Consider the following 24,985-nt stretch of genomic DNA (forward strand, 5'->3'; position numbering starts at 1 on the left):
TAAAAAATGAAACAGATCCCCCTCTAATCGAGTCAAGTCTTTAATCTGATCTCGTAAATGAACCTTCATTTCATTCATCTATTAGTAAATAGTAGTCTACTTAGGCATATCAAATGAAGTTTGGGGGGCATGTGCCTCTTCAGTTTATGCTTGGGGGGCATACCCCTTGCAACTTATGCTGGGGGCATGAAACCTATCGCAAGCACAATTTTTCTCTATTTCAAGCTTGTGTAAAAATGAAACATATCTCAAGCAAAAAATTTCTTTGTTTTGAGCTTACAATATAAAATGAAACCTATCTCAAGCACATTTTTTCTTTGTTTCAAGCTTGTGTAAAAATGAAACCTATCTCAAGCACAATTTTTCTCTATTTCAAGCTGTGTAAAAATGAAACCTATCTCAAGCACAATTTTTTCTCTGTTTCAAGCTTGTGTAAAAATGTAAACTATATCAAGCACAATTTTTTCTCTGTTTCAATCTTGTGTAAAAAATGAAACTTATCTTGAGCTTAGTCTTTGTTCCTTCTCATGCTCGTAAATACATGAGAATAATTTACCGAGTACACTTTTATCACTTTTTTGGGCGCTTTAAATTGTTACGAAAAAGTGACCCCTTGGAGTTATCTTCAAGCTTTTTTTTGACTCTGAAAATATGAAAAGATTCTCTAGTACACTTGTTTCTTTCAAACTCATAAAAGCATATGAACAAACGTCTACCTAGTATAACTTTACCCCTTTTACAAACTACATAGACTATTTATGAAAAAGGTATACTTTGACTAATCATGGTCAATATATTTCTCTCATGCATTATTTTACCCTTTTCTAGACTTCAGAGACTAAATCTACAAAAAAGAACATTTTGGAGTTTACTTAAGTTTTTCACTTGATTCCTTAAACATCAAAAATAACGAGCTTCACTTTCTTTGGGCTCGTTAAAATTTTACATTAAAATAATTGCATGAGTTTTCTTTTTTCCTCTTTCTAAACTCTTAAAATATGAAAAGGATTCAAGTTACCCCTATATTGGACTCGTAAAATTAAACAATATAGGACTCATCAATCATGATGAGACCGAACAACTCCTTCCTAGGGTTTGTTAAAAATACTCTGAAGGATGAGCTTACATGACAAGCACATGTTATCCTCCTCAATCTTGCATAAAAATAAAGAGGTACTTGTTAGTAATAGTGGGGGGAATGGGAAAGAAACATTTATTTTTGTATTGTGAAAAGGCAATATGTCGCTCTTGAACATGACACTCTGTCACTTTTGTGTATAGGTTGGGAAATAAATTTGCCTCTCAGTTGATCATACCTCATTGAAAGTCTTTAGAATGGTTCTTGATCTTATTTTTTGAGTCAAATGCTACCAAGTCAAAATGTCGTGTCACTAATATATTCAAGAGAAGTCCAACCTCAGTTAAAATTACCTTGCAAATCATAACCGTCAATCATGTCAATCATCCCTAAGTAAGTCCTAAATCACTCCAAATTTATTCTTCAAAACTTGATATGAGTTTCATGTCATAGGCCCTCCTGCAACAAATCGCTTCCTATCAACTTCAACTCATTATCTAGGAAGTTGATCTAGAAACCTCCTTTAGTACCTTTGAGAATGCATGCCTCAATGATAGGTTTCTCGTTTTCAACGACATGTTTTCATTATTTACCTTCAATCAAACAATTATATGGGTGTTCAACTTCAGGACATTTATTCACACCTCGTAGATTACCTTGAGAACCATTGTTATTATTGGTGTTTTCTCTCACACATGTTAACAGTCCACATCATTGGCCAATAATCAGGTGGTTTCTACCATGTTCGACTTCGAAACATTCACTTGCATGGTTAGATTTGTACTATGGACTGGCACAAATGAAGACCAAGACATTGGATCTAGTTTCATCCATCCAAGCCATGTGGAGATTTTAAATATTCATGATTGTAAATATAGATCTGTATCTAATGGTTGTGCCCATACTAAGTCTATTATTGACATGGATCTTTGTACATTTCCATACTTGTTATTTGAGATACTTGTACTCTAAGTATGGGAATGCCTACCTCAGTGATGATTATATGAAGATATTGTATTGTAATCCTTGGTTGTTTGTTTCATGTCTCTAACCAGTTGTTCTCCAATCCAAACTTTTGCATGATAAAGCGCTTCAGTCCTCAAAAACCTTTTTAGACTTTGCACTTTAGGGGGTAATCTATTACACGTCATTTTTTCACCATTAGGAAAATGAGGGCAGATCCATATCTCTCACTATATGATGAACTCTTGCAAGAAATTCCCTACAATGTTAGAAGCTAAACCATTTTGAAAACAACAAGAATCTTGGATTTCATTGCTAAAAAACCTAATTTCAAGCATTGTTTCACTTTTCCTAGCAACTATCTGTGGAAACGTAGTTCTAATCATTGTACCCTGCGCAATTTGTCACTTTGTTTTCCATTAAAAAGTGTGACAACCTTTTAACGTAGGTACAAATAAAAAACAATTTCTAGAAGCTCTGTTGGGGAATATTATACCAAAAAGAAGGACTTGAGCCCCTACCTATTTGGGCCTCATCCCATGATTCATGAATCAATTCCCTCTCATTATGGAACCCTAATCCCCATCTTTGTGGATCTGATCCTTAGAAAGAGGATCTTTAACCCTATCCTCTATGTCTTATAAATTCACTATAGACCAAAGGGGAAGAGGTTGATTTTTGATGTAAACTTATTTTTTCAATTTGAGGTTGGAAAGTTGTCATTTAAGGGAGGATTGGAGACTATTGGAAGGAGATTTTCCAACATCAAGGCTAGGTTGTATCTCTCATTTTCATTCGATTATAATACACAATAGTATTTCTTTCTCACTATACTGTCCATTGGATCTAATATATTGTATGCTTACTTCCATTTTCCATTGGTTATGATATGAGGCACTAGTCTCCTTGGTCACTAGTATATGTTGTATTTGATCATTTATATATCATATGCCTTTGATATTTTGTTTGTTAGTGTTTTTGCATGTCTAGATTTTGAGCAATGAAAGGTTGCATCAAACCATAGCGAGGATATTCAACAAACATTTTGATTAAAAGGTAAATATTTATTGGTTTGTTTGTTTGTTACTATATTTAGTCATTGAGTTTAGGGAGATCTTGTCTTGTCCGTAAGACAAGATTTGTCCGTCTAACATAGAGGGAATGACCATGAAACATAAGATAACAAAAAGAATAAGAACAATAAACCATAGATAGTGGTGCTGACAATGACAATAAAAGTGACTTTACAATGCTTTTGATTATTTATTATTTCCACTTATCATATGTTGTGATTTTATTTTTCAACATTAAAATATACAAGCAAAGAAATATGAAATCAACTTTATTTACAAAAAAAATCCATTAGATATAAATTTAAACCTATTTGTATCTCTTATCTTTATTACTTTTACATTATTTGTTATAATTGTTGGAACAACTTAAACTAACTTTGATTAATTATTGAATTAAGGGCATGACCATGAAAAGTAAGATAATAAAATCAATCAGAACAATAAACCATAGATGGTGGTGATGACAATGGCAATAGAAGTGACTTTACAATGCTTTTGAATATTTATTGTTTCCACTTATCATATGTTGTGCTTTTATTTTTCAATATTTTCTTATATAATTCTTATAGATACTTTATTACTTTTACAATATTTGATGTAATTGTTAAAAAAAAATTGAACCAATTTTGATTAATAATAATAATAATAATAATGACCATGATAATAGAAGTGACTTCCTATAGTATCTACAAAGCAATATTTATAATGATTTTGATTACTTATTGTTTCAACTTATCATACATTGTGCTTTCATTCTTCAATATGTTGTTATCTGAATTATTAAGAACTATTTAAATTTACTTGGAGTTACTCTTTTTTTTTTTTCTTTTTTTTTTTGTCTTCTTAATCACGAATCTATCTAAAGAGGCACTACTACAAACAATGTTGTCTTCTTTATAAATAGCTAATTTTCATTGTTTTCAAAAATGATGTTGAAGTATATGTTTTCTGCTCTGCATTTTTACCTTTTTCCAACTCTATTGTTTATGTGGAGTTCCATTTCCTACACAATCCATGTTGGTGCTCTATTTCTTATGAGTATGTGGTTCCTTAGATCGAGAAATCTCCATTATTTGTTTCAACAAGTATAAATTCAACCCTCAACTATTCTCCTTAGTATGACCAATCACGTTGTTTAATAATGATGGACAAAGTAAAGTTAAGGGTTTGATTATATATTCCCTTTGCAAATAGAGTTTGTGATCTCCTTAGTAAGTGAAGTACATTCCAAGCTTCTATTTATGTCATATCCTCTTAATTAAGAAAATTACATTCCTTCAATATGTAAAGTATAATCTCAAGTGCAGAGATGAAGGAAGATTGATTTGAATACTTTATGTGCTTCTTTAATGGGGAAAAATCCTCCTTCCATGTATAAAGTAGAGTCGATCCATTTCTTAAAGCAAAACCCAATTCTATTATCTAACCAAAGTTGAGTTTATATTTGGTAGATTTCACTACTTCAAAACAAAACAAAGACCTTCCTCACAAACATGAGTTAAATTCAAGAAATTCAAAACAAAGTTCTAAGAAAAATATTAACTCACTTCCAAAATTTAACTACAAGAGTATAACCTCCACTTTATAGAGAAAACTTCATTGCTCAGCATTTTTGTAAAGCAGAGTTTAGACTTAGAAAATTCTTTACTTCTAATCCAACTATCCATTATTGATAAGTTAACCTATTAATACCATCATTAATGTTTCAAAATATTATTTCTTGATATTTTCTAAATTCACATGGGAGTTAAGCATGGGGGGGTTGGGTTGGCCTGGGGGCTAGGGGTATAGGGGATGTGTTAGTGAGGTGGGGGGATCATCTTAGATCGTGATGGAAACCAATAACTTAATTATGCATGGGGACTAGTAAATGCCATAAATAATGAGGTAAAGGAATTGGAATTTTATCAAGGACTTAAATTGCTCAAGGTTAAGGGAATAAAACATGCTATAGCAATGGGGGATTTTTCTATAGTTATTTGACACCTACTTTGCCAAATAATTTTAAAAGATGTCAATTTAGCTAGAATCGACTACAAAGCTCAAAGATCTCATATAATATTTAAAAAAAAATGAGTTCTTTTAGGTCCTTTGAATCTAAAACTCAATTGTTTATGTATAGGCTAACATGAAGGTTGAATTAGGCAAAGTAATATCGAATGTAAATGTTGAAAAGTGTGCAACAAGAAATGATTTTTGAGAATGCAACAAGATGATGGAGCTTAGTGGAAAGGAGTCGCCTTCACTAAGTGGGCCCGCAGGCAAATTATGGCGCAAGTTCTATTTTTAGATCCCAGCAGGGATGATCACAGCAGGAGTGACCACAACAGGGATGATCACAGCAGGAGTGACCACAGCAGGAGTGATCACAGCAGGAGTGATCACAACAGGAGTGATCACAGCAGGAGTGATCACAACAGGAGTGATCAAAGTCTATTTTTAGACTGGCTGTCAAAAATAGAAAAGTCAAATATTATTGTCTCATAATAATATTTGGACTATAAACTTGATCTTATTCTCTTGGAGCACTTCAGTTTGAGCTACAGAGGTGGCACATGCAGCTGTCAGAAGGAAGTACACTTTCTTTGTGGGTCAGTTGAGTTGTTGCATGCATGACTTCAGTTAGAACTCAATCAGTTGAGTTTGGTGGAGTTGATTGTAGAGTTGATGGAGTTGTGTTCAGTTTGACTTGGTTAAACTAGTTGTAATTAGTCTAACTGCAAATAGATTAATGATGAGTTGTTAAACTAATTATTAACTCATAATGAAACTATAGAATACATCAGTTAACTCTGTTGCATGTCAGTGCATGTTCAGTTCAGCAGGGACAGGTGTTAGAGGATCAGATTGCTATCAGTTGTGACTATAGTTGTGCATGATGATTTGCACAATCAAAGGGATTGAGTATGCCAATGAATTGGCCAATACCAAGTATTATAGCCTCTGCTCATGTCTTTCCCAGTGTGAGTGATTCTTTGGAGGTTAAATACGAGTTTGGTAAACCATTCTCATTCATTCTTGAGCAAGTATTGAGCTGTGGAGGCAGGCAAGCAGCGAGGGAGATTTGGAGATCAGATCCGAGTTGTATTGTGTGTAGCATGTGGAGATAGTACTGAGTACTTGTGAGGAGTATTGTACTATGTATTGTTACATGATTCAATCAATATAATATACGGATAGTTGGGGTTTTTAGCGAGATGCTTTCCCCGGGAAAATACTGTGTTGATATGTGTGATTGATGCTTCTATGTGCCCCTGTGAATGTTTCTGCTTCTGTAAATTGATGATCAACGTAGAGGAGGTTATGTATTATGCATGTTCCGCTTATAAGTGTATAATTAGGATAATCTCTGTGAATATGTGTCATATTATTCAAAATTTCTACATGGTATCAGAGCGAGCTGATTTGTAGAAGAAGTTCTACATGATACCAGTGTTGTATTGATCATCAGATCTATTATTCAGGCAGAGTCTGTGATCGGGCCAGGTAGCCTCTGGATTCATCCTTCTTTGGAAGGTGAGATATCTGGTGAATGCCCAGACAGTCAATCTCTGTACAAGAAATACCTTGTTCTCACGAATTCTAGATCGGAAGTGGTTGAGTTTTTGAGCTGGTGGAATTCAAATTTAATTCCAAAGCAAGAGATAAAACTTAGAAACATTAAATGTGAGAATGGAGACATTATGCCCCAGTATCTCACGAAGTTCACCCGATGTCAGGATGAGCTGGGAAGTGTGGGGGTAACTGTTGAGGATGAGGATATGGTGAGTCTAGCACTCCTTGTCCTTCCTAAGAGTTGGCATAGCTACCAGGACTCGGTGAATGGAAGGGAGAAATTTCCAGGATGGGAAAGACTTTGGTCGGATCTTGTGCAAGAGGAGATCAAACGGAGCACCAGAGACAATTCTTCATCCATGCATGATGAGGAGAATTGTGCCTTAGCGAGTAAGGCGAAGAAGGGGAAGGGGAAGGTTTCTCTTTCCGAATCCAGTTCTTCCAATGATGGGAAGAAGGTTGACAAGTCGAAGGTGCGATGCTTTCGTTGTCATGAGTTGGGCCATTATGCTACTAATTTCCCAAAGAATAAGTCCAAGAAGGGATCCGGGGAAGGATCTGAAGGTGAGGCAGCCTCACTTGCTTCACAGTTTGAGTTGGACTTCACACTCTTCGCATGCATGGTTTCATCCATGATGGGAAGTGGTTGGTTTCTTGACAGTGGAGCTTCTTTCCACATGACCGGTGACAAAAGTTTGTTCAGTACTTTGGAGGAGAAAGATCTCCAGATACTCATAGGGATGGGTAATGATGAGAAGTATAGTGTCTCAGGTGTAGGCACGATTATTTTTCAGAGGGAGCATGGAGCTCGCCTTACCTTGACTGATGTCAAGTATGTACCAGGACTGGAGAGAAACTTGGTGTCGATCGCGATGCTGGAAGACAGAGGCTATGATGTAGTCTTCAGTAAGGGAAAGGTTTTCCTTAGACACATCATCACTAGACATGTGAAGCATATTGGTTCACGGGTCAAGAACCTGTATGCTCTTGAGGTTCAAGATGCATGCAAAGCCTTGAGCAGCGAGGCAACTGATGGAGACTTGGTGGTTGAGAGGGAGCGTATATTACCTCTCAACATGCAGAGCCAAAAGAAGTCTCAGACGATTGTGGAGGAGCCACGATTGGTGCAGCAGATTCAGGAGGTTGTGGAGCAGCCACAACAGGGGAAGCTGTGTGGAGATGGAGTAGAGACATCTACTCATGCAGAGACCTCCAGTAGGGGGAAACTTCGAGCCAGGTGGGCTGAGGGATCACATACAGCCATAACTCCAGGTAGGAGTTGGGGCGATATAGAGTGATCGTCCCAAGGAGGAGGGGCATGATCCTTGAGGTACCCAACCTCTTGGATGAGACCTTGCTACGGGAGCCCTAATGTGGAGTAGCATGAACTGACTGATTGGGTAGAGACAGATGCGGATGGAGCGGCCGAGAGAGCGACAGTGCAGGGAATCCCAGGACAGCGCATAGCTAGCAGGCTGCAGCAATGCGAGAGGCACAAGTGTTTTGCACAGTGCTAGGTGGCACAGAGAGGTGTGCAATGGTGTGAGATGCATGGAGATTTTGCAGTAGCGCAGATGTCAGAGAGGGAGCACTTGTCAGCAGTAGGTAGAGCTTCAGCATCAGAGGGTGTTTCTAGCCTAACAGGGAGGTCAGTTGGGAGGTGCAGTGCGAATGCAATGTTGGGAGATAGAACTAGCAGAAGCACATATGTAGTCAGAGATCAAAGTGACAGAGGCTAGAGCAGTCAGATACTGAAGATCACAGAGATGCAGAGTTTTCAGTCGATAGAGGCAATAGCAGTCAGAGACTTTGATGACAAAGCAAGTGGACCGGCTAGATGTGTTGCATGGAGAACATTCTAGAGTTACAGGATCGGGTTTGAGAGGAAGCCTTTCTTGTTGAGAGGGAGTGTTGAAAAGTGTGCAACAAGAAATGCTTTTTGAGAATGCAACAAGATGATGGAGCTTAGTGGAAAGGAGTCGCCTTCACTAAGTGGGCCCGCAGGCAAATTATGGCGCAAGTTCTATTTTTGGATCCCAGCAGGGATGATCACAGCAGGACTGACCACAACAGGGATGATCACAGCAGGAGTGAGTGATCACAGCAGGAGTGATCACAACAGGAGTGATCAAAGTCTATTTTTAGATTGGCTGTCAAAAATAGAAAAGTCAAATATTATTGTCTCATAATAATATTTGGACTATAAACTTGATCTTATTCTCTTGGAGCACTTCAGTTTGAGCTACAGAGGTGGCACATGCAGCTGTCAGAAGGAAGTACGCTTTCTTTGTGGGTCAGTTGAGTTGTTGCATGCATGACTTCAGTTAGAACTCAATCAGTTGAGTTTGGTGGAGTTGATTGTAGAGTTGATGGAGTTGTGTTCAGTTTGACTTGGTTAAACTAGTTGTAATTAGTCTAACTGCAAATAGACTGATGATGAGTTGTTAAACTAATTATTAACTCATAATGCAACTATAGAATACATCAGTTAACTCAGTTGCATGTCAGTGCATGTTCAGTTCAGCGGGGATAGGTGTTAGAGGATCAAATTGCTATCAGTTGTGACTATAGTTGTGCATGATGATTTGCACAATCAAAGGGATTGAGTATGCCAATTAATATCCAATACCAAGTAGTATAGCCTCTGCTCACGTCTTTCCCAGTGTGAGTGATTCTTTGGAGGTTAAATACGAGTTTGGTAAACCATTCTCATTCATTCTTGAGCAGGTATTGAGCTGTGGAGGCAGGCAAGCAGCGAGGGAGATTTGGAGATCAGATCTGAGCTATATTGTGTTTAGCATGTGGAGATAGTACTGAGTACTTGTGAGGAGTATTGTACTATGTATTGTTACATGATTCAATCAATATCATATACAGATAGTTGGGGTTTTTAGCGAGATGCTTTCCCCGGGAAAATACTATGTTGATATGTGTGATTAATGCTTCTATGTGCGCCTGTGAATGTTTCTGCTTCTGTAAATTGATGATCAACGTAGAGGAGGTTATGTATTATGCATGTTCCGCTTATAAGTGTATAATTAGGATAATCTCTGTGAATATGTGTCATATTATTCAAAATTTCTACAGTAAATTGGGGTGGGGAGGCTTGATGATGTCCCTCCTACCAAGATTAATTTCAAATCATCCATGAATATGTTGGATCACACAAATGACAGTTCCAACATGCATACATGAAATGGGAATTAAAGCCCCCATGAAGTCTCATACTTTGTTGTTCATTCTTGCTAGTAATGGGGTTTATTATCGGTGCACATTTTAGATATGTTATTGCATTTAGTTTAATTGAATTGTTCTTGGAGTTTGGATTCATTGTTCTAACTAGTATTACAACACCATAATCCATTGCTCTAGTTATTTACAATAGTTCCATTGGTGTTTCACAAAAGAATCAATTAGTGAAATAAATTAGGGATTCAATGTGTATTGTGGGTTGTAGACTATAGAGGATTAGTTTAGCTTGATGATGAAATTGGGGCATCCATGTCTAGTTTCCATTACCACTTCAAGCATTACATTTTTTGTGAATCAATAGAAGTTTGAAGGTGTGAACATCATGTATTAGAGGATCCATGTGAATTGACAATCTCTACTCAAATATGGAAAGGTGGCAAAAAGAATGGGAATGTAAGGAAAAGATGGAAACCATAGTTTGGGATTGACATATCATTGAATCTCCCCTTCGAATGACTAAATTTAGAGAAAGGGAGTAATATTGTAGATTTGAGGATTCTGCAATCTTCATTTTGTGTAGTATTATTTTCCAGAGTCATCGCATTCATGATTTTATTGTATCGATGTTTCGAACCAACCTCTGTGGTTCATCATCAGGATCAGATTTGTGATCCTGATGATGAACCACAAAGGTTGGTTCGAAACGTCGATACAATAAAATCATGAAGGGAGTAAGAGTTTATAGTTTTTATGGACACTCATTATAGGAAACAAGAGGAATTAGAAACTATATCGGGTTCTCTATTTTCATTGGTCTCCATAATTGTAGTGTATATCCATATTCTATTAGCAACCATGTAATCCTATATATCCTAAATCGATCTCTATTGGTCCATTTGGGCAAAAGAGGATATTTCATTTTTGCATTGCCTATGCATGTTAACTGTTGAATCTATAGTAAGAGAGGCCAACATAAGGGACTTATTTAACATGGATATGAATCCAATTGAATAGAGCATTAAATTCTAAATCATCCCCATAGAAGAGCCCCTAATGGGCCAAATTCTATTTAGCTTTTAGTGTTAACCATATTTCATTAGCTTTCTTTTTTGTTAAGCTACCATATTGGGAAATGCGCATGTGAAGTATATAGGAATAGGGCAAGTGTAGGCTTCCTTTAGTAGTTTTGGGTGAAAGTTTTGGTATTTTTTGACATTTTGAACAATAGACTCTAGTCAGTCTCCTTCTATTATGTATTATCTTGCAATTTAATTTGGTCATACTCATTTTTTAATACAAAACTTAACCATGTTTATTTATATGTTGTGTTTTTGTGTGTGTTTGTTTTGTAAAGCTTCAATAATCCTTCATCAATGTAACATAAATATGTGTTTCCAAAGTGATCTACTAAGTTTGTCATAAATGTTATAAAATATATCTCTTAATATTTCCCAAAGTAATAATAGTCTTACCTCGGTGGCCTTAAATATGTGTAAAAAACATATATAATAGGTTAAATTACAATGATAAACCTATCTTAAACTATGCTCATCAATATCCCCTTAACCTACTTTCACTAACATTCAACAATCTTCATTGAATCTATAATTTTCTTCACAAAAGGTCCCTTGATAACAAATGTTTTAGTGAAGAAACTTACATTTTCTTGTTCCTCCTTAGTCATTTTCGATGGTTAGAGAGAAAGGTATTGATATTCCTTGGTGACCTAACCGTTTCTTAAGTTTCCTATCAATATTCATTGACAAATGAATCGATCGTATTTAGGATTGATTTATGTTTTTCTCACTTTAATTTTAACCTTTTAACCTCCCATTCTTTCCTAACAACTTTTTGTTATTAACTTCTTTATAGTCTAATATCTTGTTCTCTTACACATTAAATGTGATAATCATTGAAGATATTGCCTCGCCCAAGGGCTTGCATATCCCATAAGAATTATTCTTCCTTGGTGATTTTTCACATAAATGTTGCAAGAAAGGGTGAGGTATAAATCTTATTCGCACCCATTTTGTACATAATTTCTTAAGGTTTACACCAAAATCATGTAAATGCTCTTTTAAAACTTTGAATGCCTTGCTGTCAATAGGGTTATTCTAAATGACATATCCCTTTTTACTTATTATTGCAAAAGTATGAATACTCACCCAAACATCAATCCTTCATAATGCTTTAGATAAGTGTTGTGGATCAACTTTGAATAAGTAATCATAGAGTTAATCATAAGGCAAACTTGTAGAAGTTATGAGACATATTATCCTTAATAGAGTTCTACATAAGCCTAAGTACACGAAAGTCAAGGAATCATCTTATATATCTAATACATCCAACTCTATACACACATCTATAGAAGTGTAAGCCCCTTTATAAGAGTGGGTTACAAGCGGAAGATTCCTAATTTATCAAGGAATATTCTGTAACCACTCTAATCACCTAAATATATGAGGATTATAATAATATATAATTAGTATCTAGTATCTAAGATATAGATTAGAGTTCTACTTTCTCATCAATATTTTTCATGACAAACACCTTTCCAATCCTAACATAACTTCCTCAAATACCTACTGAGTGATCTAAATCCGAGAGGCAACCTATACCAAAATTGGTCTAGTTAAAAGCCCCCTTGAACATGACCTAATTCTTAATAGTGATCTTCTGACTTGATTGCATTAACAAGATTGAATCAAATTCACTACTTAATGCATTTAAGTATCGTAATTGTGGAAATAACATGCATAAGAAAACATGAGACAAGAGATCTATCACGTAAAAGAAGAGATCACCAAGTTGGTAATAGAGTTCACCCAGTGTGAGATACGTCTCCAGGCTCTACTCAATTGCATAGCATCTTTATTAATTGTTATTCAATAAGATGCTCTTCTTTGTCACTACAAAAATATTGAACTCTCACTTCAAGTGGCAATGTCTCTCCTTCAAAGAGATGTTCTCCAAAGAACTCTCAGTTCATGTGTCAAAATGGCCCTTTCAATGTCGCATTGTCTTGGTTTGCATGCAAAGGCTCAAACAATGAATACCCTTGAAATGATTCAGATCTTTTTACCTTGCTGCAACATACATAGATCATACAAAATATACAAGTACATATTCTCCCTCTTACAAATATTGAAAATGGACAAATCATCTATAAATGAGACTTACATTGGTTTCCATGCCAAAATTCTCAATCAGAAACTCAAAACTCAGTAAATAAAACACCAACATGTTCGTCTTGTCATTCTGAAACTTTTGACTATAAACATGACCAACTTAAAAAAAGTGCATCTTTGTCTCGAAACTCATGCCAAGCATTAATGATATATGTGAGCTTTTGACCATGAGCCCTCAGACTCACTAGGATTCAAATTTTGTCTATACCAATGAACTTGTCTCAAAAAATCATGAATAATGACTATAAACACCATAGGTTTCTTTCATTGTCATTTATGGACCCCTCTAAGCTCCATTACCTCAAAAAATATGCCACACAGATGAAATATTCTCTAAAATGATTGCAGTGCCTCAAGCCCGCTCCCGCTACCACGCTACTCTCCTCTTACATAAGTTTAAATAATATGATGGTGGTGGTCATTACAAAGCCAAACTTGTTGGGCAGTTGGTTGGAATATAATATTGTTTTTGATGGGGGAGGCCCTAAGTTCAAACCCACAGGCCTCCTGAATTGGGTTTGTTTTCCGTTATATTTGTTGATGAATGTTGTTTGACTATGGACTATATATATATATATATGGTGGGTGGTTGTGTGGCCCAACTAATTTTGTTCACATGCCCAAATTACACCAGCCAATCGGGTGTTGCCACATGGTAGCCCCGAATTGGTCCATGTTCACGCTAAATTGGGCTACCAAAAATGCTAAGAAGATGCCATGTCACTATCAACTCAGCACTACGTGCCAATGTTCCAAATTCCCACGTGTCGACCATGTTAGTGCCACTTGTCCCACCACTTTAGCTTCTTGAGCCTACCATGTCATTATTCCATGTCAACTTTACATATGCCATGTCATCATGCCACGTTAGTTGTACAAGTTCCATGTCATCATGCCACGTCAGTGGTATGGATTCCACATCACCATGCCACATCAACTGTATGGATGCCACATTGTATAGATGCCACATCATCATGAAACAACAATTGTATGGATGCTATATAATTAGTATGGCCTATACATACCTACCACGTGTCACATCCAAGATCTTCCATGGGGCAACCTTATCAACCTTTGTGCTTGTTTCATGCGAACTTCAAACTATGATAACTTCCTCATACGAGCTCCATTTGATGTGGTTCAAGCTGCGTTGGAATAATCTCATCGAGATATTCAACATGGTGTTATTTCCATAAAATTTTGAGCACATTAATTTTTGAGGTTTCCTGGAGTCTCTTGGATCATTCCTCCCAATTTAAGGATTTTTGGACCCCAAATACTTACATACAGAGATCATACATGTCTTCTTTGATAATTTACAACAAAACACATACCCTTTGCTACACAACAAAAGGCCTAAAATATCACTATGTTTCATACTTAAGAGATGTTATATAATTCATCACTTTTACAAAAAAATTTGCCTATCTATGGGGTCTTCAAAAGCAACATGTGATTTACAATGGTGTCCATACTAAACTACTTAAAAAGGCTACCCATCTCTTACCTAACGAGACTAATGGGCTCTCTTCCTATAATTATCTTTCTTCATGAGCGGTTTCGTGGAGGGATACAATGCACTCTACTTTCTCATCTATTGGTTCCTGCATAATGGTTGCTTTCTTCATAAGTGTTTTCATAAGCTTCTGGTCCTTTTGACATAGCTTTGGATGGAGCTTCCAACAGGTAGTTCTGGTGCCCATTCTTATTTCAATAGGTGCATTGGTTTTTTGACATCCATAATTTCTTGCCATTCTTTTTCTCCTAATGTGGAGAGAGGCCTTTATGTCATGCCTCCTTCCTGGTCGACATAAATTTCCTGTACAAATCCATTCTCTTCCAACATTTGGTAGCAACATGGTTATTCAATCCACAAAATGTACATGGTTTTCTATGCCATAAACCTTTCTTTGCATTGCCAATTTTCTTATAATCAAAAGGAATGTTGGAATAGTTATACCTTGAATGGTTGTCTTTGGTGCAAATATAGTGAGGAGAACTTGGCTTAGCTCATCCTCTGAAATGCTCACCTCCATTTGGAGATGAATTGCAATCACGGTCGTTGGGATGGTGTGATGTGCTCTCAACCTACATTGATTCAGACTTGTTACTTAAAGACTCCCTTGCTTTTGTGGCTTTGGATTTTCCTTCATCAGTGGTCTTGGATAATGCTCCATCTTCCTCTCTGTCATAGCCTAGTCTTGCATATCAAGGTAGTTCTACTACTTGGATGGGATTCACAATTCCTTGCCCATCAATTCCAAGATCTTTTCCTTCATATCCCATTTTCTTCATTAGCTTCGAGCCAATGCTTGTATTGTGCTTTTCAAAAGCACCAAAATCATCATCGTAATGGAAAGAACATGAAACTGAAGAATCACTGACATTTTTTACCTCAATTGTTGATTTTGGATCGGGTGAGGATGGCTTCACTAAGCCTTCATTATGTTGCAACTTTACCAAGGCCTCTTTTGTGGCTTGTAAATGAAGTTGCAATCTTTGATTCTCCTCTTCTGCTTCTTGTAGCAATCTTCTCAACTTAACATTCTCTGCTTGAATGCTTTGTTTGATTTCCTTGAGTTCTTTGGGCCATGTTGTCTTTGATGCTCGTCCCATCTCCGATCTAATACCTGCAATCCCTATCATACCTGCTCTGATACCAAATTTGATTGGGATACGAGAGGCAATCGATCTGAAAAATTCCCCTTGAACATGACCTGATTCTTAATAGTGATGTTTTGACTTGATTGCATTAAAGGCTTGAATCAAATTCTTAATGCATTTAATGATCATAATTGCATAAATAACATGCAAAAGAAAACACGAGACAAAAATCAATCACATGAGAGAAAAGATCACTGAGTTGGTAAAGGATTTCACGCAGCGTGGGCTATGTCTCGAGGCATTGCTCAACTACATAGCCACTTTATTAGTTGCTCTTCAATAAGATTATCTTCTTTGTTAGTACAAAAGGACTAATTTCTCACTTCAAGTGACAATGCCTCTCCTTTAAAGACACGTTCTACAAAGAACTCTCACTTCAAGTGGCAATGTCTCTCCTTCAAAGGGATGTTCTTCAAAGAATCCTCTGTTCAAGTGTCAAAATGGGCCTTTCAGTGCCACACCGTCTCAGTTTACACGCACAAGCTCAAAAAATGAATACTCTTGCAATAATTCAAATCTTGTTGCTTTGCTGCAAAATACAAAGATCATACAGAATTTTCAAGTACATATTTTCTCTCTTACAAATCATGAAAATGGATAGATCATTAATAAATGAGACTTACATTGTTTTTTTGTGTGAAAATGCTTAATCAAAAACTCAAAAATTAGAAAAAACAACACCTGCAGGTCCATCTCGTTATTCTACAACTTTTAACTGTAAACATGACCAACTTCTGAAAAGTGCATCTCTATCTCGAAACTCATGCCAAGCATTAATGACACATGTGATCTTTTAACCATGATCTCTTAGATCCATTAATCAAATCCAAATTACATCTACACCAGTGGAATCATCTCGAAAAATCGCGAAGAATGACTATAAACACCTTAGGTTCCTATCACTGTCATTTCTGGACCTCTTTGAGCTCCACTACCTCGAAAATTATTCCATGCAGACAAAATATTCTCTACAATGATTGTAGCGCCTTGAAAACTATGCCCATGATTGGGAACATGGGCCACCTTCGCTTGCCTCGTACGTGGGGCCTCTCCCATTGTCACACTACTCTCCTCTCACAGTGGTCGAATACGTATGTTTAAATAATATGATGGTGGTGGTCATTACAAAACCCCACCCATTGGGTGATTGGTTGGCGTATTAATAAGTGTGCTTGTTGGGGGAGGCCCTGGGGTCAAACCCATTGGCCTCCCTACTTAGGTTTGTTTGTCATTATTGTGTTGATGTACACTATTTGAATATGGGCTATACCATATATATATGGTGGGTGGTTGGATGGCCCAACCAATTTTGGTCACATGGACAAATTACACCATCCAATTGGGTGCTGCCACATGGTGGCCCTAAATTGGTCCATGTTGATGCCAACTTGGGCTGACAACAATTCCAACGAGATTCCATGCCACTGTTGACTCAGTGCCATGTGTCAATGTTCCATCTTGCCATGTGTTGGACATTTTAACGCCACTTATCTCGCCACTTCAGCTTCCTGATCCTGCCACATTAGTTATACATACGCCACATCATCTTGCCACCTCAGTGGTATGGATGCCATGTCGTCATCCCCCATTAGTTATATGGATGCCATGTCATCATGCGACATCAGCTGTATGGATGCCACGTCATGATACCACATCAATTTTATGGATTCCATGTCATCAATATTGTGTGTATGGACCTACCACGTGGTAGCCTTGTTAACCTTTTTGCTTGTTTCATGTGAACTTCAGACTACAATATCTTCCTCATATGACCTTTGTTTGATGCAATTCAAGTTGTGTTGGAATCGTCTCGTTGAGCTCTTCGACATAGTTCTATTTCCATCAAATTTTGAGCAATTTGATTTTTGAGGTTTCCTAGAGCCTCCTAGATCACCAAGCCTTCTATAAATTTTTCTCTGCATTACACGCCATATCATTTTATTCCTCCCAAGCATGAGAGCCCACAACTAAAATACTACTTTATTTTTCTTCTAATTTTTAACTCATGGACATTAAGATAATTTGCTTGCTCAAGCTTGGGTTTTTAAATGAAATAGTTTTTCATTACATGTCAATCATTGCGTGAGACATATGATAAATTTATCCTTGTTAAAATGCTTGTCTCAATCTAGTTAAATAAGGTGGTTGATTTGTGGATTACTCTTGGCTTGGTCTTGATATTTCTCTTAATTTGATTTATTCAAAACACTGTTTTTCCTCTTTATCTAATCTTATCAATTTGACTTAATAACCTTTCATTTGACCAAATAATAACCAAACAAAATTATTAAGGAAATATGGTGTATGGCATATATGTATTCAATTCTTTGTTAATGGTGGGCTTCTATTTCTAGCAAGAACACTATTTTCCTATAGCTACCTAATTTAATGATTGACCTATAGTTCGTACAAACTTTAGAGGTGTTTTGCACTATGTGCAAGCCACGATTACTTTCCCTTATTGTGTAACTACCTATGTTAATAGTCCTATCTACTGAAGGGGAAAATGACACCCAAGGTCTTACTATAATGGTTAATGTAAAGTGAAATCAATTCATGGCTGCTACTAGAAATCTATCTAATTCAACTTGAAGAAATTGTTGCAGATAAAAAGGAAGTGTTATTGATCTAGATTATAGAAAGCATAATTCAAAATACACGGAAAGCATAAACATTCACAACAAGAATTTAAAGGAAGACAACCCAATTCCTAATTTCCCTTTGATCGAACCTCATTTCCTAATGTCATTATGGATGTTGTAGACAAAATGTGGATTGTTGTGGAGAACTGTCCTAAAAATAAGAGTTACGCATTGTTCTACAAGAATAGTTGTAGAATTATAGGAAACTCTTTGCCACTATATTAAACTTGCCCAATTAGTTAAAGAAAGATGTAAATAGATATGAAATTGCTTTACTACTTGACTAACTTAAGAAAAGTCCTAACAATTAGATATATGCTCAAGAGAGGAGTTGTATCATGGAATTTATCTTTCTATGGGAAAGTAAATAAACACAGATATGGACATTTTGTCATATCAATTTATAAGCATATGATAAAATAATAAAGAGGCCTAATAAATTTAAGTAGAAAAGGTTTCTTGGAGTCCTTTGGGTGGGGCCTCCCAAGGCACTCAAGAAACTAAGAAAATCACTAATAGTAGACTAAACATAAAACTTTCTTCATTAATATGAAAAAATTGAGTACATGTTTTCAAGTCTGAAATTGTTTGAGACTAAAACCAACTTATACATAAAATAATAATAATAAATTTGATTAAATACCTTGAATGGTTGAATCCTCAATTCATGCATGGAGCAGAGAACAATCTCCCTTGATATGTGGGGATGATTCGCTCTGAAAATCCTAAGGGGGATTTTTTCTTATGGAGCTAACTTTGCTAGCAAATTCAATTTTCAATTAGTCATACGTCCTTTGGTAAATCAAACAACTTTAATTTAAGTGCTAGCAATCTTGGGAGTAGGAACCCTATTTCCTTGGAAGGTTTCTGGTGAAAGGTCCTTCACAGTATCTTGTCATATTCAATGCACTACTTGTATAAAAAACAAAAAAACTATACACATGATCATACGAATTGAGTAGCCTACTTTAATTCATGATTTATCTCATGTTGAAATGTGGCAACAAGAATATTCCAATTTTAATTTGTCCTTTAATTAAAATTCGAATTTAGTCTCACCAGCTGCTTGAAAAATAATTAATTAATTCATCTTGAGTTAATTAGTTGGAGAAATTCAAGCTAGAAGTTTTTGTGAATTCATGCAATAGTTATTTCCTAAATTAAGGAGATTATCCCTTAGTTAAGGAGATAAGGACGAGTTGTAATTAGTTAGCCCAGTTAACTGAGTTAAGTCCAGTTAAATTAGTTCCAAACAGTTTGTGGAACTAATTGTGAGTTCAGTTAGTTAATGCATGCATGTATGAAACTAGTGTACTCCAGATAATTGAATATTCTCTCATAAATAACTCATGCATGTTAGTACAGACAAAGACCCAGTTGAGATTAAAGGAAGGGACAATGTAGTATCAGTTGCAAGAATTTTCCTATAAGAAAATATCTTGCATGCAGAAGGAATTCATTCCTTGATATTTGCGCAGTTTTACAGTGTGTTGGAGCAGTGTGTGAGATCAGTGTCACACAAGGTTATAGTTGGAGCACGCAAGGAAAACTACGCATGGAAATAAGAGGCTTGGAGGGCAGATGATAGGCATATGAGCAGTCTATTCTGTCTATGAGCAGCAATGAAGGATTGTATTGAGAGCTGGATAGCTGTGAGAGCTAAAGCTGTGTGTAATCCTGAGATATTTCCACTTGTATGATAATACAGATAGCGGGGTTTTTAGCTTAGGCTTTCCCGAGAGTATTCTTCTGTGTTTCATGTGTATTGTTTCCTCTTCTGGTTATATGTGTTCCATTTGATCTTTCTCAAATTGATTAACCTTCCGCAAGTTTGATTGTAGAAGTAGATTGAGTATTTTGCTTTAGTTATATTGCATAATCAGATTGATCTACAGTGAGAATTTCTACATCTTATAAAATATAACAAATGCATGTTAATAAGGTCAAAAACATATGTTTTAGGTAGAAATGGGATTATAGATGGGCCCTCAAAGTACTCATTGCAAAGGTCCATCCTAGCCCCCAACTTAGATCTTTGCACATCCTTGGGAAATTGCAGTTGCTTGTCCTCTTACTCCCTTTGTTGTTGTTCCTAGTCACACTAATATTTACATTCTTTCCTAAACTCCCAGACAATGTATATGGTGAAGTCCCCTTGATGGAAGAAACATGTTTCTTCTTCAATACCCTTCCGTTCTTGTTCTTATTTTGATCCAAGTCTCATTTTAGTCTAATCAAGACAGGTGGGTTGAAATTTGGTCCAACCCATATTGTATCCATAGTCTTTATTGGTTGCTTTTACAATGTTTTCCTTGCTATATTACTCTATAGATTAGTAGGCAAATGAGGTTCTCTAGTTTGAAGGTTGTAAGGTAGAGATTACCAAGTTAATTTGAAAGCTAGGGTGACCTAATCCCTTAATAGTATGAGTGTATACTCTAGATGTGATAGAGCCTCTTCCTATCTACTTCACCAAATGGGAGCCATTGCTTGATCAAAAGATAAAATCTCATGGGATGCCAAGATTATCTCTGGTTTAGGGGATTAAACTCTCATCTATAAGGAGTTGGACAATTCTTCTTCCATATACTTCTTCATCTCATGATTCCTTAATTATGCATGCCTTGGCCATGAAGCTAGGGCCATCAATTGCACATCTCCCATGTAAGGGTTAGGGTCCCAAGTGTGTGGATGAAAAATTATGAAGTTGTGAAGCTAGAATTCACATAGCCTTGCCTTTTCCTCCACACCACTATTCTGATATGTTTGTATTAACACCTATTGTGTTTAAATTCGAAACTCTTCTTGTTATGTCAGGCTAGAAATTTGGTTTTTCCACCATTATTATTTGAGGAGCAAGGCACATGTATTGGTAGGTGGCCTAGATTCTACCATTTCCATAGATAAATGATACATTGTCCCTAGGGATGCTTCTGACTCTACAATCATATTATCTTTGAAAACTAATTCCTTTTTAGCCTCCTCTAGTTCTTTCTTAACTACTTGGTTGTCCTTAAGGAAGTTTTGTTTGCTACTTTCTTCTTGCAATCTCAAAACCATCATATATTCTCTTAATTGTTTTAGCTACTCCTATAGATTTATAATATTTCCCATCCCTTGGTTCATGGATACCCTTCTCCACTTATGTGCTTCAATTCTAGCTTTCTCAAGTTCCAACATGGTGTAGGTAGAAAGAACACAAGAGTAATTATGTGTTGTTGTGGGTTATTGGCCTACCCGACATACCTGTTCTCACTAAGGTACTTTCTATTTTGTTGTATGTGAAACTACAAATTTGGGTGAATATTCAATTTGTACCACTATAGTGGAATGTGGATCTATTTTCTTAAAGATCCCTTGGTATCTAGTTCTCTTTCCCCTATAGATTTGCGGGCCCAGTTGCAAGGTTGGTGTCATAATGCTAGAGACTCTGATCATGAAGGAATTGTAGCACTCTCTATTCGTGCACTAGTATGTTTCTAACTAAAGGTGAGACCTACTCAGTTATAGTTCACCCAGGCGATGGCTCACAAATCCAACACTTTGAATAATTTGTCTTATTTAAGCATGCAACGAAATTAACACTTAACCAAAACTCCAAGTATCATCATTGTTCATTACATTAACACATGTAGAGCTCACCATATAAAAACATCCATCCACATGATAAAAAACATGTAAACAATAATTACCAAGTGTCCATATGCACAAGAGACAAAAATAAGAGTGGGGAGGCCCGTGGCCTAACACCCCAAAAACATGTTATATGCTAATCAATACAACAAAACACTTTATAAGAATTTTGGGTCTCCAATTGACCTGAATTGTGCCAAAATATCACTTGGGTGATAGTTCAGATTGTACCAATTGAATGTCTCACCCTTCAGGACACCCTTGGAGACTATCCAATACTCTTGGTTGTCACATTTATGTGCTGCAAACATATAGGATTAAGCTCTTAACTTAATCATCCTACAAAAACATGTTACAATAATAAAATGACCCTTCCTTTACCTGATTCTCCTAGAGGGTAGGAAAGTGATTCGAGTCACATAGGAAACCCCAAGTTCTACCACTTGAATTTTTTTTTTGTCACCCTACACCTGTGACTCATCTTGCACCTTACTCTCCAACCTGTAGCTTGGCTTGCACCTTTCTCTCCAACCTGCAATGAGAAGTAATGTGTGTTGTGTGTTGTTCTTGCAAACTCCAACTCAGTTGTATATATATAGAATTCCCCCTAGGAAACTTGAACCAATGTGACCCTTCAATTCCTACTTGAGCCTATACTTTGTATGGGTTCACACCCCTTCATATGGTGCTTGAGCCAACATATAAAGAGTCCTCCACATATGATCGTTCCAATGGGATGATGTATCCTATGCTCATTCTTTGTCTCCTCCACTCAAGATGGCATTCCCATCATGTCATGTTCCCTTGTGTGCTCATCTTGTTGTGTCACAAGAATGTGTCATGCACTCCACTCACTTGCAGTAACGATGGGAAACTCAATTGCACATGCCATGGTGTGCACCCACGTCGACATTTGTTGGGTGTGCCATGGCATGTCATGGTCCTAACTCATGTATGCAATTCCTAGGCACCTGAGGTGCTAAGTTGAGTAGATGGAAAGTGTTGTGTAGGAGTGTGTGCACCCATGCACCTTGGGGCATTTTATCCTCCCAAACCATGCTTCCTTATCATTGTTGGAAATATGTTGTAGTGGCTACAACCACCCTCCAAAATTTTGCCTTAACCTCATTTTGGAGCCTCCCTTCCAACCTTCACAACATCTTGCCTTGCTTCGTCAAGTTCACAAGCTTCAGTGCCTTTATTGCACAAAGGCATCTTGTCGATGACAGCTTGATTCATTCCCCTCACAGGCTGTTCACCTGGACATGGTTAGCTACAGGTTGAGCAACTTCCCCTTGAAAATTGCGCATTTCTGGAGGGAAACCATCCCTCCCTCCAGAAATTGTACAATCCTCTCTGGCAGCCTGCTGGGCTTCAAGATTGCGCAATCCTGCCTACCAACAATCCCAGCAGGATTTGCGCAAATTTCCCCAGCAAGGTTGCTCAACCCAGAATTTGTACAAATATGGGCAGCACTCAGTTGATCTGCCCAGAAATTGCATAAGTCTCCTAGCCAGCTAGACCAACTCCCAACCAAAAATGTGCATTTTTCCCCAGCAGTCAAGCAGTCTCTTGCATGTGTAGTTGAGTTGATTGGTTCCCTCCGGGACTAAGTAAAAAACACTTGCATGCATGGGTTTCTTCTCCCAAAGCAGCATGCAAAGACATCCCTTTTTTCAGGGATTTAGCATTTGGAAGTTACATGCAAGGAGCAATTCCGAAACCTCCCACCAAGTGTCACTTCCCCTAGATTCATGGCATGCGCGTCACGACCTCGATGTTATGAAAACTCATCAACCGGACACTGCAGAGCTCATTCCTCACATCAACCTTGCAGCTCTAACATCCCACATCACATCTAGGAGTGGTTGGCACATTCAACTCAGTTGTTTTGGGGTAAGCTCGCTTCCCATGCCTTGTACTACATTTCTATCGCTTTTTGTGTTTTCACTTGTGGGAGTATTGTTTGCTTGATTTCTTTGAATGATTAATGTCATTTACATGTATACTAGCTTGTGCTAGCTCTGTTTAAGTTTTCGTTGCTATCTCATTGTTGTCACATGCATGAAATTGTTTTGCAGGGACGTTTGCCCAACTGGCAATCTACCTCACCCACATGCATGTTGATCTGTTTGTTGAATATTTCATTCATGTTTTGCATGCACTGTTAATCACTTATGTTATCACTTAGTGTCGTCATGCATTCACTGACTTACTTTCTTTCAGTTGCTCATTGGCGAGTCGGGCCAACCTTGGCCCGAGCTCTACCTTCACCAAGGATGCATTGCGCAGTCTGGGAAAGGAAGGCTCACCTTCCTCTCCAGATTTGCACATTCCCGCCCAGCACTGGCCTCCAGGACTGTTTTGTGCATTTCTGGAGGACAATGGTTGCTTGGCCCAAGAAATTACAAATATGTCCTTAGGCCAGTAGTCCTTCCCAGCTGGAATTGCACATTGCGCAATCCCAATAGTCAACAGCAAGACTGGACTGTGCATTGCGCAGTTCCAGCTATCAGTCAGTTTCCCAACATCCCAGAATGTGCCTTGTGCAGTCTTGGTAGTCGGTCTCCCGAATTCCTGGCCAAAATTGCACAACCTTCATGATCATGCACCCAGGCATGTTGCAAGTCAGTTCTCATGTTCATTTTGGTTTTTGATTGATAAATTTCTTGCCATGAGTGTTGCCATGTCTTCAGGTATCACAAGTGTTCATCTGCCTCTCAGCAGTACAGGTACAATGGTTTCCAAGAGAGTAGAGATGAAGACACCGTTCAGAGCACACTTGGGGATGTAGTCGATCAAGTATCCATGGAATTGCCTACCCAGGAAGACATCAAGTTGTTCATAGACACTGACATCAAGTAGAAACATCATAGTGAACAACACCATGAACAACAGATGAAGGCAACATACTGAATGCAGCGAACGCAATGAATGCAGTGAATGCAAGACGAAGGTTGTTGACAACACAGAGGCGGAACAAAGTTGTAAGATCAA

Source organism: Pinus tabuliformis, chromosome 4_2 (assembly GCF_031772625.1).
Source record: "Pinus tabuliformis cultivar Carrire ecotype Pingquan chromosome 4_2, CPIR1, whole genome shotgun sequence".
Lineage (NCBI taxonomy): Eukaryota > Viridiplantae > Streptophyta > Pinopsida > Pinales > Pinaceae > Pinus > Pinus tabuliformis.